The sequence below is a fragment of the Miscanthus floridulus genome, chromosome 19 (assembly GCF_019320115.1).
Source record: "Miscanthus floridulus cultivar M001 chromosome 19, ASM1932011v1, whole genome shotgun sequence".
Lineage (NCBI taxonomy): Eukaryota > Viridiplantae > Streptophyta > Magnoliopsida > Poales > Poaceae > Miscanthus > Miscanthus floridulus.
In genome coordinates, this window is record NC_089598.1 from 32,234,131 (window position 1) to 32,252,414 (window position 18,284).

Genomic DNA, 18,284 nt, shown 5'->3' on the forward strand with positions numbered 1-18,284 from the left:
CTACTCTAATTAGCCTACCATCAGATTTTCATGGTGTTTGAATGAGTGAATTAGTCTACACAAAAATCACAAACTATGGCATGATTTTGTACATAAAAATACTTTGAACTATGAAAAGTGTCAAACAATAGAATTAATATTTTTCCTAGGTTCTTCATAGCATACAATGATTGTACAAAAATTATCACATGCATGTTTTATACAAAATTTGTTCTCTAGCAAAAATAACAAAAATCAGCCATTAAAGGTACTTGAACTACACCTAAAACTTTTCCCACAGCACATGCATGAAACATATTTTTCCTAGGAAGTACATGACATAAGAAGATTATCAAACTTGAATTCATATTTTTCTGAAGCCTATAGATTTTTCTACACATTTTTCAAGTTGTCAGCAATATACATGATTAAATAAAATCCTACAGAAAAGTATCCCAAAAATGACATGCAATAATTTTCCCAAGTAGATCTGATGCTAAGGAACCTAGCAAAATTTGTTTCAACAAATTTGGATCAAATTTGAGCACCCAAACATTTTTCAAACCATTTCAGATTTCAAATAATAAAGAATAAATGAAAACAAATCATTTAAACAATGCTGGGCCGGCCCACGGGAAACTGCTGGCCCATGGCCACATCTGGCCCGCGCGGTCCGAGCGAAAAGGGAGCGCGGTGGCCTGGCAGGGCCTCGGCCCACGGCCGCTTTCGGCCTGGCCGGCCTGGCTGGCTGAGGTAGAGTGCCTCGCCGGTGTGTGCGCTGGCGCGGCGGCGCGGCTCGGCTAGCGGCCGGCGGCCATCTCCGGCCATGGCAGGGCGAGCTGGCGAGCACACGGGATGTGCGAGGAGAAGGCGAGTGCGGTAGGGTAGCTAGGCGAGGCTGGAGAGGAGAAGGAAGACGGCTTCCATGGCGGCCGAGCACGGCGGCGCCATGGCCGTCGGTGGCGAGACGCGGGGAGGCTCGACCTGTGCTCGGAAGGCGGTGCAAGCTTGAGCGCGACTTGAAGGAAAGCGAGGCAGAGTTGCGGGCGTGAGGAATCGGGGAATGGCGCGGTGGTGCGGGAGCTCGACGCCGGCGGAGCGCGTCGGCGAGCTCGGCAGCACGGGCGCGCGCTGCTGCTGTTGCTACGCTTGAGGGAGCGGGAGTGTGAAAGGAGGTGCGCAGCGAGGGCAGCAGATGTAGATGGGCGCGTGGGAGCGGGTTCAGGCCATGGCTGCCGCGCGGCGTGAGTTGCCAGCACAAGGCGGCCACGTGGCGGGCGTCGCCTGACGCGGTCGGGAGCGTGGCACGGCGAACGGCGCGGCGCGCGAAGAAGGAGCCAGCGCGCGGGGCTAGGCTGGGCCGAGGCGAGGTGGGCTGGCGCGGGAGGCGTGCTACTGCGGGCGGCTTTGCTGGCGCGCTGGGCCGGCTTCGGCAGGCGGGCCAGAAGCGAGGCGGCGGCCCGCGAAGAAGGAAGATCCTTTTCCAAATAAAATTTTTCAAGGAATTTTTAAATGCCATCTTTAAAATATTATTTTAAGCAAGAAAATGACCTCTTTTGAAAATGTACCAAAAATAAAAGTTGCTTAGAATTTAATTCTCTACAACTTTGCTTTTATGACCAAAGCCAAATTCTTTCTAGATTTTGAATTGTAACATCAAAGTCCATGTTTAGCTCAAAACCCTAATTTTTGGAATTTATTTTTGAAGCCAAATTTTGAATTAATTTGAATACAAACATTGCTCCAAAAATTTAACTAAACATTGCTAGATGATTTACAATAGTAGCCAAACATGTTTTACTAACCTAGCAAGAAAAATTCAGGGCAAAACAATTCTTAAACAGGTGTATGCAGCATTCAGGTTTCACGCATGTTTCAGATGTTTCAAAGCAATGTTTCAATTGTTATTCACATGATTGAGCATGTATGATTTGGATGCTTGATGATGCATGATATGCATGATTCGCAGTGCCTAAATGCAGGCAGAACACCGGGGTGTTACAGCCCTCCCCCCTTATAAAAATCTCGTCCCAAGATTTGGGTTACGAACCATTTGTTATAAAAATTTTCATAAGCTTTTTGTAGATACTCTCCTGTTTCCCAAGTTGCATCTCTCTCATCATGATTCCAAGTAGCACGTTCCTTCGTGTCTAACACTCGGACTGGTTGCTCACGTTCCTTCGTGTCTAACACTCAGACTGGTTGCTCACGATACACCAAATCTGATTTGAGTTGAATACCTCGAGGTTCTATTCTTTCCTCCGGAACACGCAAACATTTCTTGAGATGTGATACATGGGAAACTGGGAAAACTATACTCATTGTCTCAGGTAACTCTAACTTGTAGGCTACCGGACCTCTTCGTTCCAAGATCTTGTATGGTCCTACGAATCTCGCGACAAGCTTTCTTCGGATTCTAAACCTTTTCTTCTTCATTGGCATGACTTTCAGATAAACATAGTCACCAACTTCAAACATAAGGGGTCTCCTTCTTCTGTCTGCATAGCTTTTCTGACGTGATTGGGCCGCTTTCATATTTTGCTGAATAATATGAACTTTCTTCTCGGCTTCCTCTACAAAGTCAATGCCATAATACCTTCTATCACCAGGCTCGACCCAATTCAATGGTGTTCTACATTTTCTGCCATATAAAGCTTCGAATGGGGCCATCTTGATGCTTTCTTGATAACTATTATTATAAGAGAACTCAGCTAACGGTAACCATGACTCCCATGATCCCTTGGAAGACAATACACAGGCTCTTAACATATCCTCCAAAACAGCATTTACTCGTTCAGTCTGACCATCTGTCTGAGGATGATAAGCGGTACTGTGAATCAAACTAGTTCCTAAGCCTTTGTGTAAATGTTCCCAAAAGTGAGCCATGAACTATGAGCCTCTATCAGACACTATGGTCTTTGGTATACCATGCAACCTCACAATTTATACGATATACTTCTCAGCATATTGAGGTGGTCGATAATCTATTTTGACAGGCAAGAAATGAGCGGTCTTGGTAAGACGATCCACAATTACCCAAATCGAATCATGTCCTTTTGGGGTAGTGGGCAAACCCGTGATAAAATCCATACTGATATCATCCCACTTCCAACTAGGGACTGATAAGGGTTGCAACATACCGGCAGGTTTCATGTGAATGGCTTTTACTCGACAACATGTGTCACATCTGACAACATAAGCTGTAATTTCTTTCTTCATTTTGGTCCACCAATAGCGAGATCTTAATTCTTGATACATCTTACTACTTCCTGGATGGATAGATAGCTTAGAAAGGTGAGCTTCATCCATGAGTTTATTCCTAAGCTCTCGATCCTTGGGAACCACAAGACGATTGTCAAACCACAACACGCCCTGTTCATCCACTTTAAAGTGTTGAGACGGCTTTTCTTTTATTTTCTCTTTGATGTGGAATATTCCCTTGTCAGTTTTCTGGCCTTCTATTATCTTACTTTCCAAATAGCAACTAATCTGAATACTATGTAACACAGCAGGATGCATTAGATCAAACCCATCTTCAAGTAATGGCTGCATATTTAAATAATGTGACTTTCTACTCAAAGCATCTGCCACTACATTGGCTTTACCAGGATGATATTGCACATTCAAGTTGTAATCCTTTATTAATTCCAACCATCTGCGTTGTCTCATGTTTAGCTCTGGTTGGGTAAAGATATACTTAAGACTCTTGTGATCCGTGAAAATATTGCACACATTACCAAGTAGATAATGTCTCCAAATTTTGAGGGCGTGCACAACTGCAGCAAGTTCAAGATCATGTGTTGGATAGTTGACCTCGTGCTTTCTCAATTGACGTGATGCATAAGCTATGACTCTCCTTTCTTGCATAAGAACACAACCCAATCCAGTCTTCCATGCGTCGCAAAACACATCAAATGGTTTCTCGATATCTGGTTGTGCTAGAATAGGAGCAGTGGTCAACAGTTTCCGCAAAGTGTGGAAAGCTGCTTCACACTCCTCTGTCCACACAAACTTGTGATCCTTCTGTAGGAGGCTTGTCATCAGTTTGACGATCTTTGAGAAATCTGGTATAAAGCGACGGTAATAACCCGCTAGTCCTAAGAAACTTCTTATCTCAGGAACTGTGGTCGGTGCTTTCCAATTCATAACTTCTTGCACCTTACTTGGATCGACTGAAACTCCATTCTCTGATAGAATGTGACCAAGGAAAGGAACTTCCTTCAACCAGAATTCGCATTTGCTAAACTTAGCATACAATTGATGATCTCTAAGTCTAGTCAAGACAGTTCTCAGATGCTCTTCATGATCTTTCTCGTTCTTGGAGTACACCAGAATGTCATCGATGAATACTACCACAAATTTATCCAATTCTAGCATGAAAACTGTATTCATCAAAAACATAAAGTATGCAGGAGCATTTGTCAAGCCAAAAGACATGACAAGATACTCATATAACCCGTATCTGGTGGAAAATGCAGTTTTTGGTATATCCTGTGGCCTAATCTTAATCTGATGATAACCGGATCTCAAATCTATTTTTAAGAATACCTTGGCCTTAGATAATTGGTCAAACAGAACATCAATATGTGGCAAGGGATATTTATTCTTGACGGTCACAGCATTGAGTGGCCTATAATCTACGCACATTCTCAACGTGCCCTCTTTCTTCTTTTTCACAAACAAAGCGGGACATCCCCATTCAGACTTGCTTGGCCGAATAAACCCTTTTTTAAATAATTCTTCTAATTGCTTCTTCAGCTCAGCTAACTCATCTGGAGGCATCCGATAGGGTCTCCTTGAAATCGGAGCTGTTCTGGGGACTAGCTCAATTCCAAACTCAATCTCTCTATCTGGTGGAAGACCAGGTAGCTCATCCGGGAATACGTCCAGAAATTCACACACTACCGGAATCTGATGAATAGGAATGACTGCCGTAGCACATGTAACACTTATCAGGTCTGTTCTCCGAGGCAATAGTACTTGGAAAGTACCCTCACCCAGGGGATCCTTAAGGGTAAGTACTCAACTTCCAGTATCTATGACTGCTCCCCAATCCTTCATCCAATTCATCCCTATAATGACATCCAAGACTAACCCAGGCATAACTATCAAGTTCACTCGGAACTTTCTGCTACCTAATTCAAGGGTTGCCCCTCAAACCATCTGGTTGGTCAAAACATCAGCCCCTGCTGGGCTTATACGGTACCCATAACCCAATTCTGTGCATCATTGTCCATGTTTCTGTGCAAATGCTTGACTCATAAAAGAATGCGATGATCCAGAATCAAATAGAACAACTGCAGGGTTTTCGTTGATAGGAAACTTACCAGCAGTGACGGGCTCTCCCTCTGGAATTTCATCCACTGTCGTACTATGCACTCTAGCATTATAAGTCTGCTGCTTCTTCTTGGGCGGGTATGGACAAAACCTCGAGAAATGACCGGGCTGATCACAATTATAACAGATTCCTCTCACTGTCCCGGCAGATCCCACAGCTCCCTTGGAACTGCCTTGTACCGCAATTACGGCTGCTTTGTTGGGCTGTACTGCTATCTTGTACGGCTTTTGAGGTCCACGGAAATTCTGACTTCTTGGCTGAGGTGGCCTGAATCTAGCGCCAGGTGCCGATGGGCGATAAGGAGGACGACCTCCCATAGGTGCTCTAGCTTGAGACAGACCACCTTCAAAGGCTCTCTTGCGTGTCTTGGCTGCGGTGCTGGCGTTGTTATTCTTCTCCTGCTTCAGACAGTCACTGATGAAGTCATTGAATCTGACGCGGTTGTTGGTACCAACATGCTTCATCATTTTTGGATTGAGACCCCTCTTAAAACTGGCTATCCTTTTAGCATCTGTGTCAACCATGTCGGGAGCATAGCGACATAAGTTGTTGAAGGCATGCAGGTATTGCGTCACGGTTTTGGTGCCCTGGTTCAACGCCAGAAACTCTCCCAACTTCATCTCGGTCAGCCCTGGTGGAATATAGGCTCCACGGAAGGCCTCAGCAAACTCTCTCCAAGAAATCTGAGCATTTGGAGGGAAGGTAGTGCGATGGTGCTTCCACCACATTCCCACCAGTCCTTGCAATTGAAGTGCAGCATACTCCGTTTTTAGAACCTCCGTCATCCTCAACACACGGAATTTATCTTCCATCGTGTTGATCCATTCCTCAGCATCGAGTGGCTCTATTGCTTCCTTGAATACTGGCGGCCTGGTGTCCATGAAATCTTTGAAGCTGCTATATTGGTTCACTCCCATGCCACCACCTTGATTGTTACCATGTTGAACGTTGTTGGCGATGGTTCGAAGAAGATCCTCCATGTTCTTCTGGGATTGTTCCACGTTGCGCTGACTCCCGAGCAGCTGTGCGAGAAACATCTCGGGGGTAAACAGGGGAGGAGGTGGCAAATGCGGTTCGTGGGGAGGTTCATTGTCATTGCCGTGGTTTCCACCACCACCACCACCACCGGTCCCCGCACCGTTAGCACCGGGCTCAGCGGCCTCATACATGGTTCGGCGAGTGTTTGTCATCTGCATATTTCAGCAACAAGTAACGATTGAGTGAAGCTGTAATAATTGCGAGTGAAGGAAAAATTTATGCCGTACTGAATTTACTGGAGAGAATAAACTCATACAATAAAACAGAGGCGCAACAATCGCATCCCAATTAAAACAACAGCACTTAATCGAATTACTTCAATGGCAAACATCGCGTCCATACAATCACATTGCCAGCATACATACACTGGACTTTTTATGCGTTCAGATATCGCATTCGAAAATCAAGTTCCAACCACATGCCAAGTCTCATACGTTCGAAGCAACATACGATAGATTACATGCCAACAAAAGAAATGCCATCGCGACGAGACCTAGATACTAGCGCAAGGCAACTAGCCTACTCCTTGGGGCCATCATTAGGATCAGAGACGTCACCATCGCCCCCAGGTGAAACTATAGGCTCGTCCTCGTTGTCGTTGTCAACGTCCATGCCAGCGGCGTCTAGTGGAGCATATGGGCCAACCCCATTGTAGAGCACATGAAACTCCTCGTGCAGGTAGCCGTTGTATTCCTCTAGCTCATCGACCCTCTACAGCAGAAGGTTTCTTGCGTTCCAGGCTTCATTCCTTTCCTGAACTAGCTGTCCAATCATGCGGTCTGCATTATTGTTGGCTTGAGTCAACGTATGCACTCGCTGCATAGCTCTATCACCTCTCTCAATCGCCTGATCTCGCTGTAAGTTCATATCAGCCAACTGCTCCTGCAAGCTAGCTATAGCACGTGCCTATCTCTTCTTCTGCTTCTTCCCTTTTAGCTTATCCTCACTACGCAAACCAGTCAAAGTCTAGTAGGTACTCTCGAGACCCTCATACGCTCTGATGGCGGCGAACATAGCACTCATTGCCTGGTTGTCGCTAGCCTGTCCTTCAGCTGGACCTCTGACCAATGCACTTCCTTGAGGCTGAACCCAAATGGCATCACGAGGATCATCCCTAGGAAAAGTACCAGCTAGAGCTGCAGCAAGCTCACTGGGAAATCTGCTCATAATGTCCCTGATGATACAGAAGGCTGCTCCCTCTACACCCTCAGCTGGAGTGCGACCCTCAAACTCCAAATGCCAACCATCCCAATTTGGAGCATCACCGAGAGCAGGAACCGTGATCTCCACTACTGCGAGTCCATCCTCTGCCAACTGGCTCTCGTTCCAAGAGTACACCGGCTCTTGACTCTCTGGGTACCCCACATCATGGAGCACTCTCCAAAGCAAAGTCGGCATGCCAAACTCGCTCAAGAAGGTGTTCGTGGTGCGGTGCTCCCTCAGGGCCAACGGACATCGAGGTGCTCTTCCACCGGTGGACTTACGGGCGGTCTGCTTCGTGCGGGCCATCTGTAGCAAAAGTCCTTTCATTACCTCGAGGAAACATATTTTAGGTGATACAACTTTTATCAAAAGGAGATAATCAATTTATAAGGGGAGGAATGCCTGACATGAATGAAATGCATAAGTAACATGATGTATGTACGTGTCGTACGTTCTCACAAACTTAGGAAATAAATAATTTCTAATGACGAATTCGGTGGCATACAACGATCTCTCAATACATAGCTAATACGTTCTACATGATAGCGTTGTTATGTACCTACAGAAGATTCATTTCAGCCCAAATTTCCAATGAATGCATAAAAGCAGTAAAGTTTTATCTACACGCTCTACACGAATCTCCAGATACGTGTACAACGGTAGTAACTACCCAAACCATCGTCCTACTGACGGCATCGCCTCAACAGACGGAAGACCCATACATGAGATACCTTTGTAAAACATGCGTAGAACATATAATTACTCTAGTATCATATAAGCATTCACCCTAGATTGGCGGTGTATCCGATCATGCTCTCACAACTCACACTTACTGACGCGTAGAGGCAAATGATCCATTCATTACCACTCAAAAAAAAAGTGGCACTCATACAATAGCACGCCATATGAGCGACGAAGGAGAAATATGATGCAAGAACCCCAAGTCAGTACTTAATTAAGCCACCTAAAGTCCTTAACTGGGCATAAAGGATATGATCACTGGCACACTTTATAGTTTTTAAAATCACGTTTTCTAAATGCCTTTTTGTTTTAAATACACTTGTGAACAGTACCACGCTAAACCATGCTCTGATACCAGCTATAATAGAACCGACCAATTATACGAAATTAAGTAAGAAAATCATCCGCCAGGGCAGACGATTTAGCAAACTTAAGCCCGTATAATCCGGTAGTCCGTGAAATCGTGAAGGATTTCAGACTAACTTCCATTCCAGCCTAGATCGTAATAAGTTTAGCGGTCACCGTCACATATTACATAAAAGTTCACAGTCTCAGATACATCAGAGTTTCATGGTGTTTGAATGAGTGAATTAGTCTACACAAAAATCACAAACTACGGCATGATTTTGTACATAAAAATACTTTGAACTGTGAAAAGTGTCAAACAACAGAATTAATATTTTTCCTAGGTTCTTTATAGCATACAATGACTGTACAAAAATTATCACATGCATGTTTTATACAAAATTTGTTCTCTAGCAAAAATAACAAAAATCAGCCATTAAAGGTACTTGAACTACACCTAAAACTTTTCCCACAGCACATGCATGAAACATATTTTTCCTAGGAAGTACATGACATAAGAAGATTATCAAACTTGAATTCATATTTTTCTGAAGCCTATAGATTTTTCTACACATTTTTCAAGTTGTCAGCAATATACATGATTAAATAAAATCCTACAGAAAAGTATCCCAAAAATGACATGCAATAATTTTCCCAATTAGATCTGATGCTAAGGAACCTAGCAAAACTTGTTTCAACAAATTTGGATCAAATTTGAGCACCCAAACATTTTTCAAACTATTTCAGATTTCAAATAATAAAGAATAAATGAAAACAAATCATTTAAACAATGCTGGGCCGGCCCGCGGGAAACAGCTGGCCCATGGCCACATCTGGCCCGCGCGGTCCGAGTGAAAAGGGAGCGCGGCGGCCTGGCAGGGCCTCGGCCCACGGCCGCTTTCGGCCTGGCCGGCCTGGCTGGTTGAGGCAGAGTGCCTCGCCGGTGTGCGCGCTGGCGTGGCGGCGCGGCTCGGCCAGCGGCCGGCGGCCATCTCCGGCCATAGCAGGGCGAGCTGGCGAGCGCACAGGATGTGCGAGGAGAAGGCGAGTGCTGTAGGGTAGCTAGGCGAGGCTGGAGAGAAGGAAGACGGCTTCCATGGCGGCCGAGCACGGCGGCGCCATGGCCGTCGGTGGCGAGACGCGGGGAGGCTCGACCTGTGCTCGGAAGGTGGCGCAAGCTCGAGCGCGACTTGAAGGAAAGCGAGGCGGAGTTGCGGGCACGAGGAATCGGGGAATGGCGCGGTGGTGCGGGAGCTCGACGCCGGCGGAGCGTGTCGGCGAGCTCGGCAGCACGGGCGCGCGCTGCTGCTGTTGCTGCGCTTGAGGGAGCGAGAGTGCGAAAGGAGGTGCGCAGCGAGGGCAGCAGATGTAGACGGGCGCGTGGGAGCGGGTTCAGGCCGCGGCTGCCGCGCAGCGTGAGTTGCCAGCACAAGGCGGCCACGCGGCGGGCATCGCCTGACGCGGTCGGGAGCGTGGCGCGGCGAATGGCGCGGCGCGCGAAGAAGGAGCCAGCGCGCGGGGCTGGGCTAGGCCGAGGTGAGGTGGGCTAGCGCGGGAGGCACGCTGCTGCGGGCGGCTTTGCTGGCGCGCTAGGCTGGCTTCGGCAGGTGGGCCAGAAGCGAGGCGGCGGCCCGCGAAGAAGAAAGATCCTTTTCCAAATAAAATTTTCAAGGAATTTTTAAATGCCATCTTTCAAATATTATTTTAAGCAAGAAAATGACCTCTTTTGAAAATGTACCAAAAATGAAAGTTGCTTAGAATTTAATTCTCTACAACTTTGCTTTTATGACCAAAGCCAAATTCTTTCTAGATTTTGAATTGTAACATCAAAGTCCATGTTTAGCTCAAAACTCTAATTTTTGGAATTTATTTTTGAAGCCAAATTTTGAATTAATTTGAATACAAACATTGCTCCAAAAATTTAACTAAACATTGCTAGATGATTTACAATAGTAGCCAAACATGTTTTACTAACCTAGCAAGAAAAATTCAGGGCAAAACAATTCTTAAACAGGTGTATGCAGCATTCAGGTTTCACGCATGTTTCAGATGTTTCAAAGCAATGTTTCAATTGTTATTCACATGATTGAGCATGTATGATTTGGATGCTTGATGATGCATGATATGCGCGATTCGCAGTGCCTAAATGCAGGCAGAACACCGGGGTGTTACATCCCACTAACCTTTCTTGTAGCTCATCATCCACCATCGCTACCACTCCTACCTCTACTACTAGTGATGGTTTCACTTGTGATGCCTCACTAATGGTTAAAAATGAGACTCTCAAGAGAGAGGTGGATGAGCTCACTCACGCCCTAGGAAAGGCCTATGGCGGTGAGGCCTGCTTGCTAAAGTGCTTGGGTAGCCAAAGGTTCTCTCTTAACAAAGAGGGATTGGTCTATATCCCCAAGAAAGGCAAGGCGGCCTTTGCTACTTACAAAGCTAGCTTTATGAAGAGCAATGGTCGGTTTTGCAATAGATGTAAGAAAGTAGGGCACTTAGAGCAATCTTGCATAAAGAACAAGAACAAGATCAATGCTAATGTATTCTCAATTTGTTTTGATTCTTGTTACATGCTTACCAAGGATACGAATGGTGTGAAGGCTAAGTTCATTGGTACACCTATTGTGGGCTCAATGAAGAAAGCCATTTGGGTACCATAGACCTTAGTGACTAACTTTCAAGGACCCAAGCAAGTTTGAATACCTAAAAAGAATTGATCTTCTTTTGTAGGTCAATTATAAAGCCAGACAAAGGCATTGGGTTCTTGATAGTGGGTGTACACAACACATGATCGGTGATTCAAGAATGTTCAATTCAATCAACTCAAATGATGACAATACGATTGATAACATAACATTTGGTGATAATGGCAAAGACAAGGTCAAATGACTTGGTAATATTGTAATATCCAATGACCTGTGTGTCCGATCATTCTGAATAACGCCTAGTGAAGGGATAACGGCTATTTTAGCCCATGGGGCTATTTGACCCTACATCTCCACATCTCAAATGGCTGGTTGGGGATCTATTTATAGCCCCACAAGTGAGAGCTAGACGTTGGTCCTGAGACCCAACTTTCTGCTAGTGACCGGACGCTGATCATGTCCCGATAGGACGCGTCCGGTCCTACCGACCATTGGAGGGCGCATGTTGATCGGTCTCTGGGCCAAGTCTGGTCTCACTCGATCAGACGCATTCGGTCACGCTGGTGCCACTCTAGAACCTTTCTGAACATGATCGGATGCTACTTCTTGGTGTGTCTGGTCGTCCTGCCATCGCGTTCGATCATGCTGAGAGCGTTGCCGTTGATGATGAATAGTGAAGTTCATGCATCCGGTCACTACCTCGCTCAGCGTCCAGTCACTGCTGCTAATGCCCACTTTTGCCAAGCAACTGATCGGACGCGTTCGGTCCTCATAGGGCCACATCCGGTCACCTCTGTCGAGCTTGTTTCTTCACGATCTTGCATCTAGCTTAGTTCCCATCTTCGTGCTTAGACTTTGCTTGATATCTTGGGTCTTCTCTTGTGCTTCTAAGGTCTTGCTTATGGTGTTGATCATGGGATCATCATGTCGCCTTCGTCCAAGTCATGTCTTGCACCCTATTGAACTACAAAACAATTACTTGCAAATTCATTAGTCCAATTTAATTGTATTGGTCATCAAACATCAAAATCCAAAGTAAATAGGCCTAGGGTCCATTTTCCTTACAAAGCTCACCTTTTATGGTCATTGATGACAAAGGGGGAGAAGTAATTCCCAAAGATAAGCAAAAGGGGGAGAGAAACCTAAGATAGGTGAAAGAAAGGGGATCAATTAAAATTTGAAGCACACAGGTAGGGGGAGCAAGCTCATAAACTTGTATGTTGCATTACATATCTTTGTTTGCATGGCACAAGTTCTTAAAATTCCCTATCCATGCTTGTGTTGTGTATGCTAGATTATAGGAAATGATTGATGAAATGAAAACTAGCATATATAGGATAGCTAGATATACCTTGATCATTTTACAAGTGGCAATAGAACCTTGCTTCTAATGTTGATCTCACGAGGTGTCTAGTTTGTCTTTGCTTTTCAAATGATATCTAACAAATTTTGGTGCTAAGGATGATGTTCAAATGGCAACTCCAATTGGTATCATGCTTCAAAGGTCCATTCTTTACACCTTAGCATCATTTGGTAGTCATTACTTCCCCACACTTTCTAACTATACATATGTGCAAGCTTTCAAATCCAAACTCTTAGCACATATGTAGGGGGAGCTAATGCTACCAATTCGAATTTATGAAACTTGTTCATATCCTTTACACATGGTAAAATTCTTGGGTAAGCAACATGAATCTAAAAAGATTTTATTGTATATCTTTGTGAAAAGGTTGTCATCAATTACCAAAAAGGGGAAGATTGAAATCCCTAGTTTGGTTTTGGCTAATTGATGAAACCTAAATACTAACCTTTGTCATGAGTGTCATGTGACCAAGGTTGGTACATACCAAGTGATGGAGCATGGTGATGAAGTCCATGGAGATGGAGATGGACATGTGTTTAATATGATCAAGCTCAACTTGGAAAAGAAGAAAGAGAAAAACAAAAACCGAGATGATCAAAGCAAAGGTATCAAATAGGTTTTTGTTTTGGCACTCAAGATACCATAGAGGGTGTGAGTGTATTTAGGATCGATAGCCATACTATAAAGTGGGAAAATCTTTGGCTAAATGGTTTATCGAGTGCCACTAGGTGACATGATTCTTGCATATGCATTTAGGAACCTAGTGTGCAAACCTTGACCCTTGTAAAATGCTTTGAAAAATGCTAACACACGTGCACACAAGTTCTACATTTTGTGGTTAGCAAGTTGGAAGCGAGGGTGAAGCGGTTGTGGACTTAGAAAAAGAAAAAGAGGAGAAGGTCCACGACCAGACGCTGGCCTCAGGGTGACCGGACTCACCCCAGGCGCGTCCGATCATTTATAAGCAGCGCGGCATAGCTGGCTGAGAGGGCCGAGGAGCGACCGAACGCTGCCACTTGCGTGCCTAGACACTTATTGATGCTGGCGGTTGGTGGGACCGGACGCGCAGGGCGTGAGTCAGGTTGTGCTGACATAGGCTGACGTTGGCTTCGTGGGCATGCGTAGAGAAGCAGTATGAGGACCGAACGCTAGGGCGCATCAAGTCGTTTGCGACCAGACATGTCCAGTCACAAAAATCACTCTCTGGGAGCTTACTAGAACTGACCGGACTCGGCCTCGCGCGGTGTTAGGTCGTTGGAGGAGCATGTTCGGTCGTCACGTATTACATGAGCGATTGAGAACTTGACCATTGAAGCTAGACGACTAAGGTTTGAAGGCAATGACACGTGGACGGAGATGGTGGACCAGACGCTGGTGAAAGGTCCTTGTGTGGTTTTGGTAATTGAGTGACAACCTAGGTGGACTAATTGTGTTTATGTGAGATACACAAGTGATTAGTCCACAAGTACATGTGTGTGAGCAACATATGCCATGGAGGTGGAAATGGCTCAGAGATGTTGTAAAGCTCACACATGTGATGATGAAGGAGCTCATTGCACATGAGACATGACATTGAGTCATGTGATCAAGGTCGAGAAGATCAAGACGTGACTTGGCTTGATGGACCGGTTGCAAGCGTGAAGGGCAAGTCAGAGGCTTTGGAGCGATGGATCGCGTGGCGGTGAAGCTTGAGCAAGACTTGGCGCCGATGAACGAAGGCAATGGTGAGAAGCAAGTGAAGTCAAGATCAAGGAACCAATATGATCACGTGATGATATGAAGTGGATTATATCATTGTTGATCGTGTTGGTGCATGTGTTGCATCAACATTGGAGGAGATGGAATGGAACGCGCAAGGCAAAGGTATAACCTAGGGCATTTCATTTCACCGGTCGTAGGTGTGTAGAAAAGTTGATGACCGGGTTTAGGATAGATGGCCATACTATCAAGAGGGGCAAACTTGTTTGCATATCGGTCATCTAGTGCCGTGGCAAGTTGAGTGGCTAATCCTTTGGAAAACGATTGTGAAAATGCTAACACACATGCACAAAGGTGATACACATTGTGTTTAGCACTTAGGAGCAAGGGTTCAAAACTTCACCGACAGAGTGTACAGAAAAGATAGGGTTTCACAGAGTGCACCGGACGCTAGCCTCAGTAGGACTAGCATGTCCAGTCAGTGGTAGCAGTGAGCGCAGGTCTCAGTCTTATGACCAGACGCTGGCACGAAGAGTGACCAGACGCTTAGGGTCTATGTCTGGTTAGTGCTGATGTACGCTGACATGGTGGCATGAGGAACAGCAGTGACGCGTGGCAGTCGGAGAATGACCGAACTCAGGTGTTGCGTCTGGTCGTGTAGGAGCGGATGCATCTGGTTGCAAATCAGAGGCTCGAGGAGCTCTCTAGAAACGACCGGACTCTAGCTAGTCTACATCTGGTCGTGCAGGAGGAAACACGTCCGGTCGTCGATTGGCTCTCTTGGGACCTCTCTGGAAACGACCGAACTCAGCAGTGGTGCGTTCGATCTTGGCACTGTGTTGTGTCTGGTCATCACTTGACCATTGAGATCAAGCAACTAAGGTTGAATGGAGGCAACACGTGTCGTGTATCCATTGACCAAATGCTGGTAGGGTGCGTCCGATCGATCTGACCGGAGCGTCCAGTCACCCTGAGCTGTGCCTAGTGAAGTGGTACAATGGCTCTATTTTTGTGGGGCTATAAATAGAAGGTGGTCCCGGCCATGGCTATAGAGGAGCACCTTGGGGGACTTTGTGTCCATGCTTGAGAGTGCTTAGGAGCCCTCCATCTCACATATGCTTGATAGTGATCATCCGATTGTGTGAGAGAGCGATTCTAATGCCATTGCATCATGAGGTTGCATCGAGTGGCACTAGGTGATCGAGTTACAAGCTGGTGGTGCTTGTTACTCTTGGAGGTTGCCACCTCCTAGATGGCTTGGTGGTGGTCTCCGTTGAAGCCCGCAAGAAGCTTGTGCGGTGCTCCGGAGAAGAGCTTTGTGAGGGGCATTGTGCTCGCCTCATGGGAGCCACGAAGAGCAACTCTAGTTGAGCGTGTCATTGAGCTACCCTCACTTTTGGGGTAGGTTCTTGCGGTGCCCGTCATGTGGGCTTAGCGGGTGATGCCAATTAGCCAACAAACCACCAAGTGAGCGGTCGACACAACAGGGACGTAACATGTTGGCAAGAACATGAACCTCAGGAGAAAATCACCATGTCAACATTGTTCTTCCCGTTGGTTTGTAATCCCCTTACACAAGCTTGTAATTATTTTCATATACATTGTGCTTTGTGTAGTTGCTCTTGTAATTAGTTAGCTTGTGTAGCTCACTAGTTAACTTCTTGCTTGTGTAGCATAGAAGTAGCTCCCTTGCGTGGCTAAGTTGATTTGTGTAACCTTGTTAGTCACATTGCTTAGTTTATGTAGCTAAGTATTTGCGCTCTCTAATTTGGCATTGGTTGCCTTGTTATTGAGCATTACTAGTGAGCTTAGATGGCTTTGTACTTTTGCTTACTAGCATGTGTAGGAGCTCCCACGTTGCTTGAAATACTAGTGGCATAGGTTTGTGTGACCTTGCTCCTAGAATTGGATAGGTGAGCTCTAGCTAGCTCGGCACCTTTGTTGCCAAGCTAGGATCTTTATAAGGTGCCTGTGAACTTTGATAGAGGGGTGTAGTCTTGGCTAAACCGCATTTGTTTTGGTTAGCTAACGTGATTAAATTTAGAAATGACTATTCACCTCCTCTAGTCGCCATCTCGACCTTACAGCTGGGGTCTACGTCTGGTCACACCCATCTGCATGTCAGGTAGCCTAACGGCTCTATTCCTTTGGGGGCCTCTATAAATAGTGTTTGGTCAGCTTGGGGATGACTCTCTTGGCACTTTGACATACTTGACATCCTTGTGAGCCTAAGCAAATACCTCCCACTCATCTCCATCATTGATTCATTATTATAGTGAGATTGAGAGTGATTCCTAGTGCATTTGCTTGAGTGATTGTATCTAGTGGCACTTAGGGATCGTTGTGGCTGCAGAGTTCTTGTTACTCTTAGTGGTTGCCGTCACCTAGATGGCTTAGAGCAGCGGAGGAGCTTTGGCATGTGTTGGTGATTGTTCATTGCTAGCTTCGATGATTGTGAGGGGTCTTGTACTTTCCCCGATGGAGAGCCAAAATGTAACTCTAGTGGATTGCTCGTGTCATTGAGTTACCTCACTTGTGGGTAGGTTCTTGCGGTGTCCAATTATGTGGATGAGGTGGCTTAGCCAATTGTGTGGCCGAGGTGGATTGCTCTTAGTGAGTAGTGACTTAGCCATTTGTGTGTCTAGTGATTATAGTAACTAGAATTGTTGGATAGGTGGCTTACAACCCTAGTAGAGCGAGAGCAAGTTTGCATTTCACTATTTGTCATACTAATCAAATTGCTCCAGTGATCTTGTAGATTTCTAAATAGGCTATCCACCCTCTCTAGCCATATTAGGACCTATCAACGCGCTCGCCGCCAAGCTCACGTTGACTCCTCCTATTGTTGCCTTGACACCGCGCTTGCCGTCTTCTGCCGTGTCCTAGACCTAGACCGGTCACTCGTGTTGTGGAACACCACTGTGGACACACTAGTGAGCAACAGGGACCACCTCACTGCGCTTGACCTGTTCCAAGAGATGCAGCGCAATAGGCCCGACCTTGCGCCCGACGCCTACACCATGCAAAGCATGCTCGGCGCCTGTGCGGCCACCAGCGTGCTCTCGCTCGGGCTCTACACATGCACACTGCTGCTTTGGGAGCTCGGTGGTGGTGGGCATGCCTCGGCGGTGTCATCGAGGCTGTGGAGGGCGTCATTGGTGCATGGACGGCGTCGTGGAGGCCACAGCGTCGGAGGCGGTGGCGGCACGCATAGACAACGTCGTGGTGGCCGCGGAGCTAGGGCAGTGCGTGGAAGCCACACCATCGGAGGCGGTGGTGGCACGTACCGCGGCATGGAAGTGGACGATGAGGGTGGCCGTGGCCGACGGCGAGAGCTCAAACCGGAACATGCAGTTCTTGAGGCAGATCAGAGCTAGAGCCACCATTCCTCGCCTCCTCTCGTGAGATGAATTCGAGCCAAATTTACAGCTTAGATTGTCCTGCTCTATGGAACCATGGGTGCTTCTTGTCTCGTCGACTCCTGCGCATAGTCCCTACCCTCACCGGAATCCCTGCCTCCCTTTGCCATGGCCGAATCGACTAAACCAGCCACCGACAGGCTTCTTGGTGCTGCGCCCCCTTGCCCCTCCAACTCGCGTGCCTTCATCACCACGACGTCACGTGCCTCGTGCCCATGCCGTGCTAGCCCAGCTCGTAAACACCGCTGTCTCCTCTACTTCTGGCCGACCACGCCGCCGCCCCAAATCCGCTGCTCTGAGCTGTTTTGGACCAATTCCTTGGGCCACCAGCACCTCCTCTGCCCCGTCGACCTCTCCGATGCCTCATCGTGGACCGTTGTGCGCCAGAGCATTCTCCCGCCGGTGAGCTGGAACCGCCCAACATAGCCACCAAGCACCCCATGGTGAGCACTCCCGCCCTAGCATCACCGCCCCTGTTTGAGCCCCTAAATCGGTTCACCATCGTCCCTTGG